Below are 10,131 nucleotides of genomic sequence, written 5' to 3' on the forward strand. Positions count from 1 at the left end.
AATAAACACATGGGTTATCTCCCAAGAAGTTCTTTCTTTATAGCCATTAAGATGGGCTCAGCAAATTAAATGATGCACTCGCAAGAAATAAGAGTTGAAGCAAAAGAGAGCATCAAAAAGCAAATTCAAAACAAATTTAAGCCTAACCCACTTCCTATGAAAAGGAATCTTGTAAATAAACAAGTCATGTAGGCATAATGCAATAAGCATAGGAAAACTAGACAAGCTCAACTTCAAGATTTTTAGCATATAGCGAGGTGTTTTAGTAACATCAAAAATTTCTACAACCATATTTTCCTCTCTCATAATGATTTTCAGTAGCATGATGAACAAACTCAACAATATAACTATCAAATGAAACATTCTTATCATGAGTCGCATGCATAAAATTATTACTACTCCCAACATAAGCATAGTCATTCTTATTAATTGTAGTGGGAGCAAATTCAACAAAGTAGCTATCATCAAATATAGGAGGCATATTGTAATCATAATCAAATTTATCCTCCATAGTAGGCGGCACCAAAAGACTACTATCATTATAATCATTATAAATAGGAGGCAAAGTATCATCGAAGAAAATTTTCTCCTCAATGCTTGGGGGACTAAAAATATCATGCTCATCAAAACCAGCTTCCCCAAGCTTAGAATTTTCCATAGAATTAGCAACAGTGGTGTTCAAAGCATTCATACTAATAACATTGCCATTAGCATGAAAATAAGGTTCCATAGGTTTTTCAATTTTTGCAACACACCATTTATGTCTTAATTCAGGAAATAGATTAAAAAGCTCACAGTTGTTTTCCATTATGCCTTACTAGTGTTTAACAAGAAACAAAAAGATGCAATTGCAGGATCTAAAGGAAATAGCTTCGAGCACTCACCCAGAAAATAGCTTAGTTGTCGAGATCCGGAGTGTGTGTACCTTTTACCTTTCCTCCCCGGCAACGGCGCCAGAAAATAGCTTGATGTCTACGCACACTCCTTTTCCTGTAGACAGTGTTGGGCCTCCAAGAGCAGAGGTTTGTAGAACAGCAGCAAGTTTTCCCTTAAGTGGATCACCCAAGGTTTATCGAACTCAGGGAGGAAGAGGTCAAAGATATCCCTCTCAAGCAACCCTGCAACCACAATACAAGAAGTCTCTTGTGTCCCCAACACACCTAATACACTTGTCAGATGTATAGGTGCACTAGTTCGGCGAAGAGATAGTGAAATACAGGTGGTATGAATGTATATGAGCAGTAGTAACGGTGCCAGAAAATAGCTTGCTGTCTATAACTGGCGTGCAATTGATGGTGGTAATATTGCAGGAAGCACAGATGCAGTAAAACAGTAAATCAGCGATGATTGCAGTATTTGGAAACAAGGCCTAGGGATCATACTTTCACTAGTGGACACTCTCAACATTGATCACATAATAAAACAACTCTACACTCTCTTGTTGGATGATGAACACCATTAATTGTGTAGGGCTACAAGAGCACCTCAATGCCGGAGTTAACAAGCTCCACAACATTCGATATTCATATTTAAATAACCTTAGAGTGCCTGATAGATCAACACAATTATACCAAGTACTAACATAGCATGCACACTGTCACCATCACACTATGAAAGGAGGAATAGATCACATCAATACCATCATAGTAATAGTTAACTTCATAATCTACAAGAGATCACAATCATAAACTATGCCAAGTACTACATGATGCACACACTGTCACCATTACATCATGGAGGAGGAATAGAGTACTTTAATAACATCACTAGAGTAGCACATAGATTAATAGTGATACAAAGCTCATATGAATCTCAATCATGTAAGGCAGCTCATGAGATCATTGTATTGAAGTACATAGGAGAGAGATTAACCACATATCTACCGGTACAGCCCTTAGCCTCGATGGAGAACTACTCCCTCCTCATGGGAGGCAGCAGCGGTGATGAAGATGGCGGTGGTGTCGATGGAGATGCCTTCCGGGGGCACTTCCCCGTCCCGGCGGCGTGCCGGAACAGAGACTCCTGTCCCCCAGATCTTGGCTTCGCGATGGCGGCGGCTCTGGAAGGTTTCTCGTACCGTGGCTTATTCCTATCGAAGATTTAGGTCAGGGGGCTTCTTATAGGCGAAGAGGCGGAGTCGGAAGGGCTACGGAGCCGCCAGACAATAGGGGGCGCGCCCCCCTTGGGCCGTGATACGTCTCCAACGTATCTATAATTTCTTATGTTCCATGCTTGTTTTATGACAATACCTACATGTTTTGTTCACACTTTATATCGTTTTTATGCATTTTCCGGAACTAACCTATTGACGAGATGCCGAAGTGCCAGTTCCTGTTTTCTGCTGTTTTTGGTTCTAGAAATCCTAGTAAGGAAATATTCTCGGAATTGGACGAAATCAACGCCCAGCATCTTATAATTCCACGAAGCTTCCAGAACACCCGGGAGGGACCAGAGGAGAGCCACAGGCCCACCACACAGGTGGCCGGCGCGGCCCAAGGGGGGGGGGCGCCCCCCTATTGTGTGGAACCACCGCAGCCCTTTCGACTCCGCCTCTTCGCCTATAAGAAGCCCCCTGACCTAAATCTTCGATAGGAATAAACCACGGTACGAGAAACCTTCTAGAGCCGCCGCCATCGCGAAGCCAAGATCTGGGGGACAGGAGTCTCTGTTCCGGCACGCCGCCGGGATGGGGAAGTGCCCCCGGAAGGCACCTCCATCGACACCACCGCCATCTTCATCACCGCTGCTGTCTCCCATGAGGAGGGAGTAGTTCTCCATCGAGGCTAAGGGCTGTACCGGTAGCTATGTGGTTAATCTCTCTCCTATGTACTTCAATACAATGATCTCATGAGCTGCCTTACATGATTGAGATTCATATGAGCTTTGTATCACTATTAATCTATGTGCTACTCTAGTGATGTTATTAAAGTATTATATTCCTCCTCCATGATGTAATGGTGACAGTGTGTGCATCATGTAGTACTTGGCGTAGTTTATGATTGTGATCTCTTGTAGATTATGAAGTTAACTATTACTATGATGGTATTGATGTGATCTATTCCTCCTTTCATAGTGTGATGGTGACAGTGTGCATGCTATGTTAGTACTTGGTATAATTGTGTTGATCTATCATGCACTCTAAGGTTATTTAAATATGAATATCGAATGTTGTGGAGCTTGTTAACTCCGGCATTGAGGTGCTCTTGTAGCCCTACACAATTAGTGGTGTTCATCATCCAACAATAGAGTGTAGAGTGGTTTTCTTATGTGATCAATGTTGAGAGTGTCCACTAGTGAAAGTATGATCCCTAGGCCTTGTTTCTAAATACTGCAATCATCGCTTGTTTACTGTTCTACTGCATCTGTACTTCCTGCAATATTACCACCATCAAGTGCACGCCAGTTGTAGACGTCAAGTATTTTCTGGCACCATTACTACTGCTCATATTCATTCATACCACTTGTATTTCACTATCTCTTCGCCGAACTAGTGCACCTATACATCTGACGAGTGTATTAGGTGTGTTGGGGACACAAGAGACTTCTTGTATTGTGGTTGCAGGGTTGCTTGAGAGGGATATCTTTGACCTCTTCCTCCCTAAGTTCGATAAACCTTGGGTGATCCACTTAAGGGAAAACTGCTGCTGTTCTACAAACCTCTGCTCTTGGAGGCCCAACACTGTCTACAGGAAAAAAAGCGTGAGTAGACATCAAGCTATTTTCTGGCGCCGTTGCCGGGGAACGAAAAGCTACACAACAGAGATTTCCTCCCTCGTCAACCACGCGCCAGTCCTGGACAGTAGGCCGCGCCGCCACCACGTCTGGTGGGCCTGTGGCTCTCCTCTGGTCCCTCTCCGGTGTTCTGGAAGCTTCATGGAATTATAAGATACTGGGCGTTGATTTCGTCCAATTCCGAGAATATTTCCTTACTAGGATTTCTGAAACCAAAAACAGCAGAAACCATGAACTGGCACTTCGGCATCTCGTCAATAGGTTAGTTCCGGAAAACGCATAAAATCATCATAAAGTGTGAACAAAACATGTAGGTATTGTCATAAAACAAGCATGGGACATCAGAAATTATAGATACGTTGGAGACGTATCAGGGGCCGAGGAGGTCCGCCATGGGCCCCCCATAGGCCGGCGCGGGCTCCACCCTGGCCGCGCCGCCTTGTGGGGAGGGGGCCCACAGCCCCCCTCGTCCGCCTCTCTTTGGCGTACTTCATCTACCCGAAAACCTAAGGTACTAGGGATAACCGCGAGGAGACACAGCCGCCTCTGCGGGGCGGAAAACACCAGAGAGAAAAGAGCTCTCCGGCAGGCTGAAATCCACCGGGGAAATTCCCTCCCGGAGGGGGAAATCGACGCCATCGTCACCGTCATCGAGCTGGACTTCATTGGGATCATCATCACCATCATCTCCACCACCGTCACCGTCATCTCCACCGCTGCACCTCGTCACCGCTGTAACATCTAGGGTTGAATCTTGATTATTTCATAGGGGAAACTCTCCCGGTATTGATTACTCCTTGTTATTGATGCTATTGAGTGAAACCATTGAACCAAGGATTATGTTCAAATTGTTATTCATCATCATATCACCTCTGATCATGTTCCATATGATGTCTCGTGAGTAGTTCGTTTAGTTCTTGAGGACATGGGTGAAGTCTAAATGTTAGTAGTGAACTATGTTGAGTAATATTTAATGGTTTGATATTTAAGTTGTGGTGTTATTCTTCTAGTGGTGTCATGTTAACGTCGACTACATGATACTTCACCTTTATGGGTCTAGGGGAATACATCTTGTATTCGTTTGCTTATTGTGGCGTTGCCGGAGTGACAGCAACCTGAACCCCCGTTGGTATATCGATGCAGGAGGGATAGCAGGATCTCAGAGTTTAAGGCTGTGGTTAGATTTATCTTAATTACTTTCTTGTATTTGCGGATGCTTGCAAGGGGTATAATCACAAGTATGTATTAGTCCTAAAAAGGGCGGTGCATTAGCATAGGTTCACCCACACAACACTTATCAAAACAATGAAGATTAATCAACTATATGAAGCGAAAGCACTAGACTAAATTCCCGTGTGTCCTCAAGAACGTTTGGTCATCATAAGTAAACAAATCGGCTTGTCCTTTGTGCTAAAAAGGATTGGGCCACTCGCTGCAATTATTAATCTCGCATTTTACTTACTTGTACTTTATTTATCTACTACATCACAACCCCCTAAATACTTGTCTGTGAGCATTTACAGTGAATCCTTCATCGAAACTACTTGTCAACACCTTCTGCTCCTCGTTGGGTTCGACACTTTTATTTATCGAAAGTACTACGATACACCCCCTATACTTGTGGGTCATCACTCCATGGGTGGCTGCTCGATTCCATACCGCCGGGATGCCATGGGAGTGGCGACGCTTGACAATGAAGGCCCCGATTGGTTCGGGAATGCTGCCCTCCCCCGCCCCTCCCATCACCGGCCAACTAGGTCACCTAGGGGGTGAGCAGGGTGAGCTGTGGCGGCGGAAGAGGATAGTTGGAGGTAGGACCTGATTAAATTGGCATAAGCCTCTTCCCTAGAAGACTGCTACAACCCTATAAGTGTGATCTTTCCTTCTCTGTTTGATTTCATTTACCCCTCTATTCCTTCTTACACATCTCCATTCTTTCAGGTTTGCCTCTGTTTTGGAGGAGCAGGAGGAAAATGAGTTTCCTGGAGTTTAGGTTGGGTATATATGCCTTCTCCTTTTAGAAAAAATACATGTTTTCGTGTTTATGTTTGTCTGCTAATCTGCTCAAACATTTTATCATCTTATTATTGACACTGGCGACTGCTAGTGGAGTAGGTGGACGAGTAGGTGGACGCCTGCCATTTAGTTTATACGATGTCTTCATTCTCAATGGTGTGATGCCTGCGCGGGGAGGTTGCAGTGTTCTAGGTTCTTCAGCATTTCCAAACGTTGACAATTTGGTCTTGGAGCTGCATGTTCAGTGTGGGGTGTTGCGGGAACGGGTGGAGGCGACACTGTGGTGGGTTCAAGTTGAGCACACTCTCGATCAGCATGAGTTCTGGTGACACGAGGATATACAACTCAGAGAACGACATGGAGCGGTGGATGATGTCCAGCGCAACCAAGTCGATGAGCATGTCGCAACCAAGTCGATGAGCATGTCAGTTTTCCCCAAACCCCTTACCTATGTTGCTCTTTGTGCATCTGCAGCTGCTATGGTTCTCTGATTTTTTTTCTCTAAACCACGTTAGCTGCATTATTTTTGCACGTTCTGCTTTTCTTTTTCTTTTCTAGAGTGATGTGCTGGTTAGGTTATTTGGCTGATCAAAGGCAACAAGTTAAAGTCTCCTAATACTTCTTACTGTTAGTTGTGAACACTTCATTAATTGGTCAGTCTTCTAGGGGTACATACACCATTGATATTTTCTGTTTCATCAGTGAGTTATCTCTTGACTGTATGTGTGCTAAAATACTCTTGCCTGCAAATACTGCAACAAGCAGAACACAGGAGGACTCTTATGTTTGGCATTCCAGTAGCCATTCTTATCTGACGAGGAGAACATCAACACAGGAGCAATGTATTGATGATCTCTAAGTCATCTGTAGAAACACAACACAGACGCAAGGTATTGACAATCTTCAGGCCAATCATCTGCAGCAGCATACGATTAATTTTAGCCACTAGAAGCACTACATCTAAGAATCTGTAGTATTACTTTTGGCAATCAAAAGCATTGTTGCTAGGAATCTTTAGGCTCCTGTATGCAATGTATTATCTAAATCCACTATGCAGTTCACTAGAACATGTACAAGTGCCGTCTAGCTTAGACCATTATAAATATGAATCCACGTTCTACATAGAAGTTCATTACGAAAATGCAGTGGCCTACCACTTTTAAAATTCTCTCACTGTCGCCTCTTGCATGGCCCGTTTAAATTAATCTTGACTAAGCAATCATTGTTGCTTCTTATGTACTCTACTTGGATTCACCATTACTAACCACTCAGATGCATCCAAAGAAAGAACAGTACTCTGCTACATATATACTTCTTGGTTGAAATGATTTTCAGTCATATGTGTTTATGGCAGGAAGGATGGCGATGCAGGGGCAAGTCAAGGATGCTCCACCTGCTTCTCCCGCTGGTGCTGCTCCTCCCTAGCAAGGATGGCGCGGCGGCACGCCATGCCCGTTATGCTAATTTTCTAACATAAGTATACTCCCCGCTTAGATAGATTTCTGAATAATTATAAAGCTTCATGTAGTGTTCACTTCCATTGAAAAAGAGTCCAGCACATACTAAAGTTTTTTCCATAGTATACATAGTCTTTTCATTATTTCAGTATGGCGGTGTAGTAGATGATAGGATATATTTTCTTACTACATATTATGTCCACGCTGACAGTTCAAGGCTGCTTCCTTATTGAATTGTAATGGTATATATTTTTCTTGCCATTTTGAACAGAAAACTGATACAGATACAAGCCAGATCATAAGGTTTAGCTCTATGTAAGCCAATTAAGTGATAATATGCTGATCCAAATAAAGCAAGTACAATAGTAAGGTTTAGTAACTTAATTAGTTTGTATGATTGGGACTTGTGATTTTGCATTTTTCAACTTATACTACTCAGGTTTGCCGTAGATGTTCTACATAGAATCTAGCATCAAAGCATATGGATCTATTTTCTTTATGAATCTGAACATGAGAATCTTGAACGGAATGTAAAATCCAATTTATGAATAGAAAAGAATTTTTTTTTGTCTTAGTTTACTGCATGATTATGATTATTTGCTTCGTTTTGTCATCCAATGTACTTTGTTCTGTCATGTGTAGTTGGATTTTAGGCCTAGGTTAGAAGAAGCATAGGACCGCAGTCCTAGGGATTTTGTTTCCTTATATCTATCAGCTGAACTACTGCTCCTCAATAGCAAGCTCTTGGTCAGTTCCCCATCTTCTCATTCACTTTCCCATGCCCTATACGATGGAATAGAGATATCACATTTATGCATTGCTTTTTTTTTCTTTATTACATTTCATATCCTCTAGGTACATTTCTAGGTGATGATTATATAGAGGACCATGTAATCTGGACTCCAGATATTTCCACCACGTACTTGTGATTACTTTCTACAAATTGGTCTACAAGTTATTGGAGAAAAATTCGAGCGAATGGAGAATATTTTTCCTCTCCCCCACAGATGTACCAATAGGTATAATTATTTGCAAATCTTTAGAGCAAAATGTGGATTTAATGTTGGTTATCTAGCAGTAAGTAATATATAGATCATTTTTTATGAATATATTTCCGAGCCCTTCTTGAGTTTATTGCATATCTGCTAAAAATCATCAACCTTGTGCAACAAAAAATAAGCTGGAAGCTCTTAGTGTTGTCAGTCATATTTAGTATTAGTTTCTAGGGTATTTAGGTCATCTGATGGTCGTACGATGATTGTATATAATTAGGTATATTTATTATCTATGCACTACTTGGCAAATTGTCTTTATACTATTTTAGTTTCAGAAAGTTCAGCTCCAAAATGCTCTGTTTCTGCCGGCTTAACAGAGTGTCCTGATCCTCAATTTTCTCTGCATGGTCAGTGACGCAAGTGGAACGGGAGGGGCAAATAAGTGTCCTGTACTTTAACAACACAGGAAGCAACAATGAAGCACAACATGGTGTCAGCTCAAATCTAGATGACAGAAGAAGCATATTTAACATTTTATGCAGACTAAGGGAAGGTGAGTAGTGAATATTGCATTATCGATTACATCTTTACTATTGTATTTGTTAATTTCCTTGCAGTCTGGATGTTTTTTTATCGAGAAAACTGTTATTTAAGTATGATATTGGCTGATGAAGACTTCTTCATCCCAACATTATCTACGCTACTTTTGGATCAAGGAAAACAAAGATATCATAGGGAGCACAACATGTATACTCCTCTGGTGTGGCCTGCAAGGTCTGCCGCTTCACGTCGAGTTCGGCTGCCTGGAGAAGGATGTGCTCCTGCAGTCCTGCTATGGATCGCCGCTTGAGGCGGTGAGCTGAAAATTGTATGCACATTCCAAACTTCTCATTGGAATTTTTTATGGCAAGTTTTACTGATGCTCAAATTATTGTTCTTAGTTATGGTAATGTGTTCCAACTCTGTGCTAATTGAGTTGATTTGTATTGCAGGATTGTAGGCATCTTCGGTGAAAATTAGAGGATAGATTCAACCTTTTCTTCATATTATCTCGGTATGATACGATATTTTTTCTCATTGTTCGATAGTTCAAGCTAACAGTGGGTCAAAACTATGAAAAGAAGGCATGGCAGATTGGCAGGGTCTCCACACGGCAACCATTATGCAACGCATCTTGTGTCATGTATCTCCACCCTTCGTTATTTCTGTATTCATTGATTTTTTGTTTCTGTTCGATAGGGGTATTTCTCATTGATTCGTCAGTTTTGTTACCATACGAACATATGGCTGCAAATGGCCGTGATAGCAACACTAGACAGGTCCGTTCTAAGGAAAAACACTAGGTAATTACTTCACATTCCATTTTGTAGATGTGCACAGATTGAAAAATCGGATGGCACCATCTCCCTCTCATCAGTTCACTACTTCCCTGAAATTATGTTATTTCTCTGAAACCTCCAGTATATGATTTAGGATCAAACACCAACAAAATTAAATCCCAAAAAGGGGACTTCATTAAAGAATTGCTTCTTAACAACCTTCTAAATATTCCAAAAGCCAAAAATTCATACTTGAATGAATTTACTAATGCATTGTTTGTTCAGAGATGTCTAAATGGCACTGATATTTTATTTTCTGCTTCCGTCTTACAACTAGCCGTTCAATTACATTTTATGGTGATTTTTTTATAATTATACAATGACACACTTTTATGGTATTTTTTTCTAATATACAATGACACATGTTTGGTATAGGATAAATCAAATGTCCTGCACTTGCACAACATAGGGATAAGTAGCAGAACACAAAACATAGGGAGTGGTATCAATACATTTATTAAAAAATGACAATATTGTCAGTGATATGTGTTGTTTGAGTTCTCCACTTCTGCGTGGTGTCATATGAATCTAGATGACAAAATAAGCTTATGT

General features: G+C 41.5%; 1 long non-coding RNA gene across 2 annotated transcripts; it reads left to right on the forward strand.

Moving 5' to 3' along the window:
* The first annotated feature begins 7,934 nt into the window (after positions 1–7,934).
* Positions 7,935–9,203, forward strand: LOC127298456 (uncharacterized). 2 transcript variants are annotated; one of them, XR_011744779.1, is made up of 3 exons: positions 7,935–8,224; positions 8,613–8,753; positions 8,875–9,203. It is a non-coding gene; the product is annotated as an uncharacterized lncRNA (long non-coding RNA). The 2 variants fall into 2 exon arrangements; XR_007849756.2 differs by having other exon boundaries at positions 8,917–9,203.
* The last annotated feature ends 928 nt before the right edge of the window (positions 9,204–10,131 follow it).

Source organism: Lolium perenne, chromosome 5, assembly GCF_019359855.2.
Source record: "Lolium perenne isolate Kyuss_39 chromosome 5, Kyuss_2.0, whole genome shotgun sequence".
Lineage (NCBI taxonomy): Eukaryota > Viridiplantae > Streptophyta > Magnoliopsida > Poales > Poaceae > Lolium > Lolium perenne.